The sequence below is a fragment of the Anas platyrhynchos genome, chromosome 3 (assembly GCF_047663525.1).
Source record: "Anas platyrhynchos isolate ZD024472 breed Pekin duck chromosome 3, IASCAAS_PekinDuck_T2T, whole genome shotgun sequence".
Lineage (NCBI taxonomy): Eukaryota > Metazoa > Chordata > Aves > Anseriformes > Anatidae > Anas > Anas platyrhynchos.
In genome coordinates this window covers 109,695,839-109,710,830 of record NC_092589.1, presented here as the reverse complement: position 1 = coordinate 109,710,830, position 14,992 = coordinate 109,695,839, and the positions used below count along the sequence as shown (strand labels likewise).

The following is a 14,992-nucleotide window of genomic DNA, read 5'->3' as shown; positions in this document are numbered from 1 at the left end:
TTGCGCCTTCCCAAACCTCTCCAAGGCACAGGTTTTGCTGGTTTTACAGTCATCCCAAAGCATAAACCTTAAAAAACAGTATTATCTTACAAAATCTCAACAGAATGCCAGTTCTTATTAGAATCGATGGTTGTGGTTAAAATGAAGAAAAAATAAAATAAAATAAAATTAGAAAAACAAACAAACAAACAAAAATCACACACAAAACAACAGTGTAGCTGTGCAGTAGACAAATACCAGAGGAAGGTTTATGCAGAGGGAACTTTTGAGGAACAGGCAGATGGAGTAAGCAAAAGGTGAAGTTTATACATTCTTTCCAATTGACTTGGCTGAGTGATAAAGCCAGCAAAGAGCTTACTTTTATTCAGCAATCATTTTGATCTAAAATACTTTGTGTACCAGTTACGTAATTGAAATTTCTGGTTATTAGAAGTACGGGGGTGAATTCTGCCCTCTAATGTATGCACAAGTTCAACTTTCCTTTAGGATCATCTGGGTTAATGTACGTGTGTGTCAGGACAGAGTTTAATATTATCTCTGGTGAACAGCGAACAACGTTAGGTCAAACAAGCCAGTTTCATTTAATACTAAGCATGTTTAAGAAGAAATGTCAGAGTTCAGTTCCGCTGGCTCGCGATGTAAATCAGGAATCAGTGAAGCCAGACACCTACCCTGCTCTTATACTAATTTTGCACTAGGATTACTCTGCTGAAATAAATCAGTTTTTTACCAGAAATCCACGCTATGAGCAGTTCATAAACTTTATGCAAACAAGGAAATCATGCTGTGTAGGTGAGTAAATTTATTCATGTGGTTTAACTACTTGCTACAGTTACATACTTTTGTTTTCCTGCTGCTAAATTATTTTGAGCTGAAAATGCCTTTTATTTTTAAAGGAAAATTTTGCTGAACAACCCTCTCTTCTCTTCTCTTCTCTTCTCTTCTCTTCTCTTCTCTTCTCTTCTCTTCTCTTCTCTTCTCTTCTCTTCTCTTCTCTTCTCTTCTCTTCTCTTCTCTTCTCTTCTCTTCTCTTCTCTTCTCTTCTCTTCTCTTCTCTTCTCTTCTCTTCTCTTCTCTTCTCTTCTCTTCTCTTCTCTTCTCTTCTCTTCTCTTCTCTTCTCTTCTCTTCTCTTCTCTTCTCTTCTCTTCTCTTCTCTTCTCTTCTCTTCTCTTCTCTTCTCTTCTCTTCTCTTCTCTTCTCTTCTCTTCTCTTCTCTTCTCTTCTCTTCTCTTCTCTTCTCTTCTCTTCTCTTCTCTTCTCTTCTCTTCTCTTCTCTTCTCTTCTCTTCTCTTCTCTTCTCTCTTCTCTCCTCTTTTTTTTTTTCTCCTCTCCTCTCCTCTCCTCTCCTCTCCTCTCCTCTCCTCTCCTCTCCTCTCCTCTCCTCTCCTCTCCTCTCCTCTCCTCTCCTCTCCTCTCCTCTCCTCTCCTCTCCTCTCCTCTCCTCTCCTCTCCTCTCCTCTCCTCTCCTCTCCTCTCCTCTCCTCTCCTCTCCTCTCCTCTCCTCTCCTCTCCTCTCCTCTCCTCTCCTCTTTCCTAACACATGTAAAGACTATGGACTATATAAATGAAAAAGTCCTCAAACATATTTTCAAAAATTTCTAACCTGATAATAGGATATTAGTTTAAAAAAAAAAAAAAAATGTTCTCCCATTAACTTTTTTTTTTACATAAAGAAACCATGACACTTTTCATGCAGAAGAGCAGATCAATTCCTAGAACATAGCGGGCAGAATACCACCCCATTTAATCTGTAGCTTATTTGGTCGGCTTTTGCCAGGTGGTAATGTTTGTGTTAGCATCTCTCCTCAATATCAGTTGTATGAAAATATCCCCCATGCTAAAAGACTTCAAAGAGGTAAAACACACAGTAAGGAGTGTTTGCTATACTTTTAGATGAGATTCCCATGATCACACTCAATGCATTTGCTGATTATTATTATTATTTTTTAATCCTCTGCCAAGCTTGGGACATGTACCCCCACTACGTGTTTCCCTGCCTCGGTTTCAGGGGGCTGAGCAGTGCAGCCCCACAAAGCAGGGGCCAGAGGGGCTACACAGCTGCAGGGTTCAGGCTCTGCCGTACCCACAGCCTTGTAGCTGCAGCTTCTGGAGGTGGAAAACATTTTCTCCTTCGAGCTGATGCCGGTGCCCGGACGTGTGAGCGCCCCAAGGGGCCGCGGGGCTGCTGTGGGACTGGGATGCCCCGGCAGGGGCCTAGCTGTTGCCAGGGCCTTTTGACTCCTGTCCCCTTCACAAGCTGTTAAATGGCGCCTCCTGCCTACCAGCGAAAGAAAATTGCCTTGAAAAGCTTTGCCACTCAAGTTCTTGACCATTACACCACTGGGGTTTTGCCCGTCACACCACAGAGGTTGCACCTGAGATGTCCTGGTGGGCAGTGTCCCCCCACCCTGACAGGGGACAGCGAGTTGGCCAAGGTGCTGTAGGGCAGAGGCCAAAGCTTTGCTTGGTGCCCCAGCACAGGTCAATGTGTTTCCCTGCCGCCCCATCAGCCCCTGAGACACCCACAGGTGTCTGAAGTGATGGGCCTGGGGTACTTGTGCTGGGCAAGCATGGTCCAAGTGACCCACCTCCCTGGCTCAAGGTCACAACAGGCCAGAAAGGATGTGATCAGTTTCACCTAACTTTAGACATCTACAGTGTAGGCACCACTCTATGGTGCCTCCATGCCATGGGTGGGGAAGGGCAGGTATGGCCACAGTCCAGCATAACTCACTCTTGAGCACACACCTGAACAGACCAGAGAAATTGCCTACCATAAGTTCTTGTTTTCATTGCTAAAGATTTCAGGAAAAGAAAAATGTTTTGCAGAGGTCCAAAGTCTAACAGCAAGGTGAGCTGACCCTATTTGCAGATCCAAGGTATAGCAGATGCTGTCTGGTAGGACCTGGCCTCCTCTTGGATTATTAGTGCCTTCCTCTGCTTCCTGCCTGCATACCACAGAAAATCTGAGGAACACCTAACTATTCAGACACCCAAGTCACTGTCCTTGGTTAACACCTAGCAAATTTTGAGCCACTGCACCGTTTGCTGCTTGTGGTGCAATAGAGAAGTCTTAACTTTGAGGCAATACAGCATTTTGCATAGATGTTGATTGCAGAAGAAGAAAGGGAAGCAGACAAGATCTTTCTTGAATGAAGAAATAGTGTCTGTATAATTGATTAAATATTTTTCTTTTGTTTTCTCTAGTGTTAGTTATCATAAATTGCCATGACCTCACAATGCTGATGACATTCATGCCTGCATGAGTTCTGCTGCATACAGGTTCAGGGCTGCATAAATTAAATGAGTTTCATAGATCCATAGAATATCCCGAGTTGGAAGGGACCCATAAGGATCATCAAGTCCAACTCCTGGCACCGCACAGGTCTGCCCAAAAGTTTAGACCATGTGACTAAGTGCACAGTTCAATCACTTTTTAAATTCAGACAGGCTTGGTGCAGTGACTTTTAAGGATTAAGTTTAAGGATTTTTGGAGGATAATGGTATAGCCAGGCTTCTATAGAATACATGCTGAAGACAAGTTATTATTATGAGTATTTTTTTTTAATTTGTTTAAGGGAATGTGTTTTCACATGTAAGTACATTGGCTCCATTTTTTTCCCCACTATATATCACAGTAACTCTTGGACAAAACTCAGGGGAAATAGGGAAGGCAGTATTAAGCCTCTCAGAGTTAACTCTGCAAATTCCCAATTTTCACACTTTCAAAAATGTTTTTTTTTTTGTTTGTTTGTTTTTTAAGTGTCTAATGCACCCAGTTATTATTTAGTTATTATTAGTTAAGCATTATATGTTATTATTTAGTTATTATTATAGTTAAGCATTATATGAAGCGTAAATATTACGAATATAATAGGGACTAGAATAGGTGATTTTAAACATAAGGCATAAATTGCTCACACATACTTCATTGCATCATTTCTTACATATATGGCAATACATTCAAGTGGATATAGAAAGCTATTCCAGCAATATTGAAAAGGACACATTTTAGTCCTCACATCTAAATGTACTCCCCCTGAGCTTTCTACCCATAATATATAAAGTGCACCACCTGGACATTTTAGCCCTGAAGAAGATGACAGTACTTCAGTCTTTTCAAAACATCTCTGAACTATGTCAAGAAACAGTTCTGGTTCTGCTCAGTTACGTTATTCAGTCCTGTGGATGATATCTATCTGGTCTATGAATGCTTATGAAATCAAAAAGTGCAGCATGTACCATAATTGCAGGCATTTGGATCAGCACATGCAATAAGTGTTCTCAGAATATCTCCAAGACTCACACTCTGCAAAGCACTGCCTCTCTCTTGTAAACACAACTAACTCAAGGAAGAATGTATAAACTCTCCTTTCACTCAGCTTTGCCCTTTTTCTCTCTTTAGTAGAGGAAGAATCTCCGCTTAATGCAGTTATATCTTTGGTGACTATACATCTGCAGCCTTTCAAGAGACAGTTGTTCCCTCTCAGGCTCTTATTTCAGGTTCTAATAATAATAATAATAATAATAATAATAATAATAATAATAATAATAATAATAATAATAATAAACAAACAAGCAAACAAAACACCACAGACCATGAACCAAATCTTATCTAAAATGATTATCTTTCCTATGAAGGTGGAAAAAGGTATTTACCTGATTCCCAGCAATGATATTTCTCTAATCTCTCTCTCATGCTAGGAACATCACATTTCTGCAATAATGCTATCCCTAAGCCACTGCAACACATGCTGAGCAATTATCAGAACATATTTCTGGATTTTCCAGAGGCTTTCAGAATTATCCAGGTGTGCAGTCAGCTTGTATAAAAGCATATCCACTGTAGATAACATTCATCTCTTATATAACTACTATTTTTTTTTTTTTGGTCTTTCTTTATTTTCATTTAGAAAAGTCATACACTGAAAAAGAGATGGGCTGCAGGCATACTGTGACTGCTTAGAGCTTTTAATGCATTTGCCATTCACATGAGCAAAATTGAAAAGGGGAAGATTTTTTGAGTTTTCATTAAAATATAATTACCCTGTTTCTTTTTGTTTATAAGGCATTTTGTTAAAAAAAAAAAAAAAAAAAAAAAAGTTGTTAAAAAGAAATTTAAAGTTATTTTATAAGCAGGCATAATATACCATTTATATACAACAGGGAATGCAAAATTTTCTCAAAGCTATTCACATTTTTTTTTAATGATGCCTTTTTTTTTAAGAAAAAAAAAAGAAGAAAAAAAAAGTAAGTAGAGAAATTGCTGCTGTGCTTGATAATTTCTCTATTTAAATAGCACCAAATAGATTTTGAACTTCAAAAGTCTTTTACATGAGATGGAGAATGGAAGGGTGAGTGGAAACCATTACCAGGACTACTGCTTGCTGGAATCAATTTTCTGCAAGACTGGTTTCACAGTGCCACATCACATCAGATAACATTTTGATAATTGTATCTTTTCAACATTAAGAAAGAAAAGGATTTTGCTATTTCTAAGTATAATTTACAAAAATATAACAGAATTCAGCATGAGTATTGCTGAAAACCGTAAAACCACAAGAACCAAGAATGTGTTCATAAGCGAATTTCAATGTGACAGACTCTGCTATGCCAGTTTCCTCACAGCTATTCATATGCTTATTGGTCAGGTAAGAGTTAATTGGATTCTGCAAAAAATCAGAAGTAGCCACTGAAAAGAAAAGCTTATTAAAGCCTTATAGAGAAAATACTGGTAAAATACCAAGTCATCACAACAGGCTTATCATGCTTTATCAGAGTGGCTGAAGAAATATTTTCTATTTTGCTTTATAAAAAACAAACAAACAAACAAACAAACAAAAACTTTGAAAACAACAGCAACAAAACTTAGGCTGAAACTGAAGGATGTGTACAGAAAGAAATTTTTCAGCAAAGGGATTGTTTTTCACATTGAGTATGCAGCATTACAACACATAAGGAAATCTTTTCTGAAAGTCAGAACATCTGTAGCTACAATTACAATGCCTATAGTGCATTACAATGCCCAAGTTTAATTGGGAAACTCACTGTAGAAGACATTTAGAATCATAACAGGCTTCTTCAATCAGTGATGTGTGTTCCAGTCCTCTTCATCAAAGGCAACGTGGGCATCTCCATGGCTGACAGCAGCAGGACCAGGTTTGTAGGCAGTAAACCACAAGATTTGCCATATTGTACCAGAGGGCTCTGGTCTGAGCAAACATTGCTGGGGCTGAGAAGTCAAAGGCAGGGATGCTGCCCTGAGAGACACCAGTTCTGTGGTTGCAGCAGTGGTCGGTGGGGGAATTTTAGCTCGTTTAACAGCTCCATCTCTGTAAGTGCTTGTGTGGGTGATTCAAGAGCATCACAGTCTGCTCAGACTCAGTGTTCCTCACCAACTCTCTCTCACTGCCAAAAGTGGAAGATGGGAGAGGGACCACACATAGCCACAGCTCCTGCATGTTAACAATTAAAATCTGCCTGAAAAAAAATTAACAATGAAAACTCTTAGCTATGTCATATTCATTCCCTCACACATGAATTACGAGGTGAGCCCTTACTTATGCACATATTTTTGATATCACACTTCCCACACTGTAACATAGTCTCATTTTTGTATTTATTCAATGTAGGCTGGCTGGCAGAAAATGATACACTTTAGGTTTTCATGAATATGTTATGTGCACATAAATTTGGTGTGGTGGGCGGAAGAGAGACCATGGGTCAGGCACATGAATAACTGAGAAACAGAAATAAGTAATGGCCATAATATCATTTTTTGTCTTCTAACAGCTGAAGACAGAGTTGACTGGATCACCTGCTCTCCGTAGCTGCTCATATATGTAGATGCTGCAAAAAGAATTTGAATTAAGAGCTATGGGTGGCCTTTAGGTCATGGGCAGTAGCTGCTTAGATTTCCCTGCATCTATTTCCAAAGTAAAAAAATGCCTGCACTTGATGACCATCAAACATGTGGGGCAATAAAATAAAATAAAATAAAATAAAATAAAATAAAATAAAATATTACAGAATGGGAAACAGCAGCAAGAAGAAAATCGTACAATTAGAGACCAAACCAGAGGTTCCCAGTGCTGTGTAGCAGGCCCATGTCAACATAGTTCAGGGTGGTACAACATAATGGTGTGTGCACAGGCTCCCTAATATGGCTAATACATGGGCTTGTAGGCTCTCCTTAGTTCATAAAACAACTTCCCTGTCACGGATCCTCCACATTCTTGTAGGTCTAGTGGCAAGGCAATTGTATTCCTCCTGTCTTGCCTTGATTCAAATATGCTTTTGGGAAGAGATCCTGTCTGTGCAGCAGGAGTGTTTGCCCTGTGTCTTCCTTCTGCTTGGTTTCCTCCAGCCCTCCTGAAGGCACTGTTTCCAGGATGGTGTTCTTAAAACAGTGCTGCTGACAAAACAAACCCAAAGCCAGCTCTGCTCTGTGCAGCATCAGCTATGCAGGTGAGTGATATCAAGAAGCCCGGGAAGCTATTTACAAGGAAGAGACAAGAATTGTTGTACATGCAGTGGGGTGGCATTTGTCAGGCTCAGTGTAGCCAGCTATAGTCTGAAGGATTGCAGCAGAGAAAGTTTCCCTATGTTCCCTCCCTTGTGCTGAGCACTAGCTCAGCAGCTGGAGGTAGGTAGTTCCAGGGTTCATGGTGATTCATTTAGCAAGTAGATATAAAAATGGGTCAGATTCTTCACATTGTAAATATACTTTATCTCTGTTAACAATAAAGGATATCCCCAATGACTAGCTCAGATGTTGGTTCCTACATAGTAAGCAGAAAATTAGAACAAAATGAGTTCCACCTAGACCTAGACTACAAATTAGGAAATGAGATGCGCTTTTTTTTTTTTTTTTTTTTTTTTTTTTTGAGGGGGGGGTGTTGTTTGTTGGTTATTGTTTTCTTTTTTAAACAAAGCTCCATCAATAACTTTTCTATTATTTATTTTTCAAAAGTACAGACATTAAAAACGCAGATTGCACACACTATGGAGAACTGATGTTTTCACAAAAAATAAGGGTTTAGTCTTTGACATGGATGAGCCATTTTGGAGAATCTCTGGATCATGAGAAAGTTTCACGAAATGGAAGAAAAAAAAAAGAAAAAAGGAATAAAAATATCAAAGAAAAGTAAACAATCGCATCCAACCACAACTAGGAAACATTCAGATGCCCTTCTAAGCCCAACATAGGGTTAGTTTAGGTTAGTTCACCAACTATTATTTATTGGTAGGGTTTCTTGACTCCCATAGTAACACAACCTTGCTCCAGCTAAACATTTGTTGTACAGTTTCTCAGTATGATTCTTCCCATGACAGTTGTGGCACAAGTTCAGCAGCAATCACCAGATGGCACTGTTACAGCTTCTTTATGAATAATTTTAATGGTCTTTCACAAGGAGCTGTTGCAAGTAGCAGAAAGATCAATTTCAGGCTTAGTATATTAATCATAGTTAGCATATAGGCTTTGGTTCTCTTGAATTCGTTTTTTTTATTATTATTTTTATTTTTTTATTTTATTTTTTTCCCCTAGGAGCCCTGCACTGATGTTTGGGTTGAAATTCTTGACAGCAAAGTTTTGTGGCAGTGCTGTTTGTGACAAGTTCCTGTCAAGACTGATTTATATGGCAAAATCAAGCAAGCAACATTAAAAATAAACTCTAATGTGCCTTGCTAATTTCTTCTATGTAAAAAAATGATGTATTACAGTCTGAAATCTGCTGTGGCTCTCAACAAAGCCACATTATTATGGTGCTCTCTTGTCAATAGATTTATGAAGTTTTGCAGATTTGGAAACAACTATTTCCAAGCTATATATATGAAAACAAAACAAAACAAAAACCCTTCTCTTTAAGTGGATAAAGATCGGAGAACTGTCAGAAGGTTACAAAGCTTCATGAAAGATAGCTCAAATTTCAGAAGCTTATGACTACAAATTTAATGTGAGCATCGTTTGTTGGGAAATATTAGGTATTTTCTCCTTCGAGCTCTAGGTTGGCATGTTGAAAAAAACCATCATGTACCATCTTAATCAGAACAAGGATAACAAAGGAAGTGATTTTTAACACTGAAATTGTTTTAAACTAAAGTTTCCTTTAAATTTTCTAAAGTTCATAGTGTTTGAATCTCTTTCTATATTTTCAAAGATAAATCATGAACGAAATGAACTGTTTATCTGGAGGTGAAAATAATTGTGCTGCATTTTCAACCATTGCAGTTGTATACATTATGCTGTTTATTTATATCAAGTCAGCCATGTAACTCTCAGGTACAGTATCCAGATGCTCCCATCTGCATTTCTAAACTTCTGTGCCAGCTCTTGTGTCACCTGCTGAAAGAAAATGATCTGACTGTCTGCAGATTGAGCAGCCACTTCTTTGAAGCAGTTACCAGTGCAGCTTCTGACTCCAGGTCTCTGCCAGCATGCGTTCAACCAGCCTGCAGACATCAGTAGCTGGCTTTCCCCCACTCTGAGGCTTCACGTTAAATTGCTGTTGAGACTCCATGACATAAATTAAGAACAGAAAAACCAGTTTTAAGCTTACAGCTCTGAAGAAATCACCAAACGAGTTCTATTTTGGCAGCCTGCTGCTCACAACTCAGAAAATACGACAGCAAAGCAAATCACATGTCCAGTGTGTGTTTTATAACCCGCCTCAGACTAAGCCATCTTGTAGGCACATGCTTGACTATTTTTAGTGGCTGTGCTCCCGCATATATGGCAAAGTCCTTTAGCATTGGCTACTCACTAGGGGCTACTTGAAAAGTAGCAAGAGATGTCAGTTGCTGGAATTTTCACTGAAAATAATAATACCTGGATTTCAGATTTGCTGTACAGATTTGCCAAAGTGCAAATGAAGTCAGCTCTGGCAATGTGATGATTCACTGATTGCTGCCTTCAGCCATGAAAGCTCAGGATCTGACTGTGTTTTATTTTCATCACCATTACAGCATTATTTTAAAGATACACCATTGCTCGTGGGAACGTCGGTTTTCTAGGGTGTGCATCTGGGAATCAAACATTTCTTCCCCAGCTCCAAGCAGGCACTGTGGCAAATCCAGAGGACCTATAACTGACACGTCCCATTAGTCATAGAAACATCCCACTAAAATTAGCGGCAGCTTTTCATCTTTATGGGCCTCATGCCTCGGTCCATATGTAGAACATACAAAATGGATTTTTCTTTTCTTGGCATGTAACCCCGTCTTTCCGGTACTTTGGTTCCAGACCTTCATGAGCAACGCAGGTGGCTTTTGTTGCTCCACAGCTCATATTCTTGACAGTTACTGCATCTACACAATACTTCTGGATACAGCCAGGCTGAAACATTCTCACAAACAGTTACTTAAGATTATCAGCATTAGCACATAAATATAATAATAATTAATAATACTTTGGCTTCTTGAAGATCCCCTGTGCTGCTCTGTTGGCTCTGTTTCAAGAGCACCTAAAAAGATGACAGCAAGGGCTCCCCCATCCGTGTCTCGTTTTTTAAACTATAGATGGTTTGTTTCTTAGGTGTGCAACAAAAGTGCAGCCAAAAGCTACTGCGATTTTCACTTTCAGAGCCCAAGGTTTTCATGACCACCTCACATTTGGGACTGTATCTGTTTATTCATTTGTTGAGTCCCAGCTGGAGACAGTTCAGACATGATTTTTGGAGGTGTTGGCCACTTAACAGCTTCCATGTGAGCCAAGGAGAACTGTGACTGTGCAGCACTGTTCTTAATGTAGCTTCTGGTTTTTGAAATGAGCATGCTCTACAAGAGGCCATTTCTACAGTGTTTACCTCATCTTTATTCTGAGTCTAAATTTATAACAAACAATGACCTGAATTATTTCTGCATCATTCACTGCCTTTGTGAAATTAATAAAGAACACAAAGAGATACTTTACTTCATTAATACATATCAAAAAGAAAATCCAAGGCTTCTCAACCCTGCAATTCTTGATTTTCTTGTTTGCTGCCTCAACATACAGGTCAAATACAGAGTAAGACTCTCCTTTTCCTGTGGAATGGTTACTCTGAAGCAGGGATCAGGCTGTGGTGAGAACTCTGTATCGCCATTTCTTTACCTGGCTTATAAACTCAGGATTTTATTTTCCAGTGCAATCAATATTCAAATTTTCCAAAGCACTTTATCTACTCAGAAGAGACAGCAATGTGCCAAATTTCCCTAGTTGAAGTCCCAAAGCCACATTTTTCAGTTTCAAAAGGAAACAAATAAATAAATAAAATAGAACTGCCCAGATAAAACTCAAAACAGTTCTTGGAGCTAATTAATAACACAGGTATCATTTTTTTAATTTTTTTTTTAACCATACCACGCAATGGAGTGCAATAAGAACAATGGTTATACCAACTGAGAAATAGAAAAGGTGATTCATTTTAGTTTGGAAAGAAACAGCAGTGTGTCTTGGTGTTGCTAATAAAAGCTTTTAGGGTTTTGCTCCCTGCAGGCTTCATGGCAGTAATCAGCAGTGCTTCTGTTAGCTCATTATCAGCATTGCTGGCAGCAGAGGAGGGAGAATTGGTTGCACATTCTGATTATTATTGTCATTGTAACACTTTATATTAAGTCTCCTTCAACAAAGGATTTACAAGCCGCATTAGAGACAGTACATCAATAGAAGCTGTTACAGAATCACACTGTAACTATACAGACTGATTAGTCTTTTATTGACAGCCTATGAAAAATTTACTAACCACCCACTAACTGTTTGTAAATGGAGCCGAAGTATTCAGACTCATATGTTTGAAGAACACGAGGAACCGTTTGGAGGATATGCTCCAGTTTCTCACTGAACACAGGTCACAATGTCTTGCCAGAAGAGTCCTGTGGTGAGCCAGCCATTTCTGGATGAACTAGTGCATCTTTCCTAGAACGTCATCCATTCTGGACCCGAAGTTTTCAAGAATCCTTAACAACTCAGTATGTAGATTTGTAAGAAACAGAACTCATGCAATTCCAGATTTCAGTTATTAAATAGCCTACAACAGTAAAGATCCTTCCATTACTGCAACCTTCACCCTTCTCTCTTACTCTTTCTTTCACTTAATCTATGTTCTATATAAAGTAAAAAATCATTACCCAACATTTAGGTTTTGGTAGGATCTGAGCTCAGTCCAAACCAGAATTCAGTCATGCTGAAGGTAACACATCCTTTCAAAGATTACACAGGCAACATGAAACAGATGGATAAAAACCTTGGAGGCTGGTCACAGAGAAGAAAGTAAAGGAGTAATGGGATATATACAGCTCTGAGCCACTCACATGCCACACTGAGATGTTTCCCCATCACTGCACCTGCAGAGGTACCTCCTTTAGGAAAGCCCTATGAAGAATGTCTGAAAAACTAAAAGAATCACTGTACATTAATTGTGTAGCAGATAATAAGTGCAAGCTCTACCCACATCACCAGTATTCCTCTATTCATGAGCCATGGATCATAACCTGCACTTCTTATGAGGCTGCTCTGCCTTCCCTACTCCCTCCTATGATTCTCTGTAGCAAGCTGTTCTTTTTTTGTTTGTTTGTTTGTTTTTCCAAAGCACAGAGGCCTGGCATGGAAACCCCAAGGTGCTCTTCAAGTTGTGTCCTAAAATAAATTGGATCTCCTCTTGTTTTTCTTGAATAAGTGCAACGCATTCTAAGTATTTCTTTGCCAAGGTATTTAGAAACGGTAAAGCTGGGAGATGAAGAGTGCTGGAAGACTGGGCTTGAGGCAGTGCACTTACTGCAGTGGTATTCTCCCACCAGCTGTTTCTGTTTCCCTGTAATTTGTTCAGGATTTGCATCAGGACCTCTGAGTTCACCTTCTGCAAAATATTTGTTAATTTTTTTTCTCTCTTTCTCTGAGACAAGTGCTCCCCCCTCCACCCTGTCCCAACCTCTTTTTAAGTAGAATAGTTTGCCAGTGGATTGGAAACAAATTAGTACCATGTTGGCAGGGCTGGGCTGCTTGATTCCCAGACACGTTTCTTGTATTTGTTATTTTTTTTTTCATTGTGAAAATAACAGAGATGGAATGACATGTATTCAAGGAGCTCCTTTGACAGAGGCAGATCTAAAAAGAATGTATTCATCCTCCACAGTTGTAAATGTGGTGTGTTCCCACTGGCTACAGTATACTCCGAACATCATAAGGATGGTGAATCTTTGGAGGACTCACAATTTAAGTTCCAGTGACTGTCTGTCTTCTTAAAATCTTCTTAATTGATGGATCTGCTTACAGACTGCCATTTACATACATCTGCCTAATTCCTTCTTTCTTACAAATCTTAGCCTATTTGCCATGGTCATGAGATTTAATTTTTGCTATGTTCTTTGGACATCAAGACATTTTCCTGATATAGGGAAGCTGAGGTATAAAAATCAATGCAATTCACACATGAAGCCTGGGTTGAAATAAGAAAGAGACAGTTAATTTTCACCCATTTTTATAAAAACAAAATTCAGAATTTTCACTTCAACACATTTTGAGGTTAAGCTAACTAAATCTAATGTAAAACTGAAATGAAGAAAAAAAATCTAGGGTAAATGAAGTATTTTAAGTCAAGCAGAGTGTTTAATTTGATCAGAACTGAAAAACCTTTTCTTTCATTTTCATTTTGGCAAAAACAACAAAGAGGTCATTTTGGGTTGACCTGAAATAATTTTTTTCTTAGTTCAGCCAAAGAGTGGAAAGATTAGTTATTTAGACAGCACTACTCCTAAATTCAACTACCATGCCATTTCCAGCAGGCTATCCTTCCTGCCTTAAATGAGCTTTTCATCCTTATATATACGTTTATAACAACTGATGAGAGAAATATTGAGTAATCACATAGGTCCCAGTCAAAGTTTCAAAATTCCTTTAACTGTTTGACCTTCCTTTCTTGGAAGTGAATCCTATGTATGTGTAATTTATTCATAATTCCAGTTCATGAGACCTTTTTGTTGTTGATTGTGGCCATTTGTTGGTGTTGTTTTAAAAATAAAAGCTTTCCATATTAATTTGTTCCATCTCTTGCTTCATGGGACATAATTTACAGTGATGTGCCTGGCCCTAAATGAATGCAGGTTAGCTTACAGTAGGAAGGACTGTTGGAAAAAATACAATGAATTGTCCCCAGAATAAACAAACAACTTTTCAATTTGGGTTCTGCCAATGGCTCTTTGATAATGAATATAAAGGAGCAGGATGTTTGCTGACCATGCTACAGATGTCTAATGTTTCAGTCATGTTGAATGAATCACTTTGGTTCTGTTGGCTCACAGAGAAGTAAATAGTCTTTTTCTGATTCATCTTCTAAAACGATACTACTTTGGAGAAGCTATTTGTGAAACTGAGTGCATGGAGCAGTCTGTTTGTTCTTTTTAATTCCTTCCCCGTTTTTCTACTTATAACACCTTTTCTGACATAAGCATGTGCAACATAAACTTTGTGTCATGTGTTATAGGGTAGAAAATCTAAAATGCTAAACACACTAGTGCACTTTGGGTAACACCTACAATCATAATGAAGTGTTTCCTGGCACACTGCATTCTGCACCTTAAATCACTTTTATATTGAGCTCCAAAAGTTTAAGTTTTTTTCTGAGTTACACGTTAGTGCCTGAGGAAAGGGAGCTGGGCCATGGTAGACAACCAGGGCAGTAGGTGGAGGTGGCTACCAACATCAGCATCACCAGTTTGTGGTGTTGGGCTGAACTGTGTCCAGAGGTGCTACCCAACATTGGGACAGGAGTGCAAGACCAGAAGAGTGATGTTCTGCCAAGCAAAGCTGTAGGGAGGGCAGCCTCTTGGCCAGAGCCAAAGACAGATGAGGAGCAGCTGATGGCAGAAATGTCTTTTACCAAAATACCAGGTTCCAGAATAAATTTGTTTGGAACTTAGCATTAAAACCCCATTTCAGTGCTGTATTTAAGTGTGTGCCCATCTCTGAGAATATGAGGCACTACTTTAAGGTCAGTGGGATTTCTCACATTCTTA

General features: G+C 38.9%; 1 long non-coding RNA gene across 2 annotated transcripts in view; it reads left to right on the top strand.

The window, feature by feature from the left end:
- The first annotated feature begins 476 nt into the window (after nucleotides 1-476).
- Nucleotides 477-14,992, top strand: part of LOC110351867 (uncharacterized) — a 74,414-nt gene continuing 59,898 nt past the window's right edge. For both annotated transcript variants that reach the window (XR_011808584.1, XR_002399867.4), the window contains exon 1: nucleotides 477-792. This is a non-coding gene — a long non-coding RNA (uncharacterized lncRNA). The remainder of the gene's footprint in view (nucleotides 793-14,992) is intronic.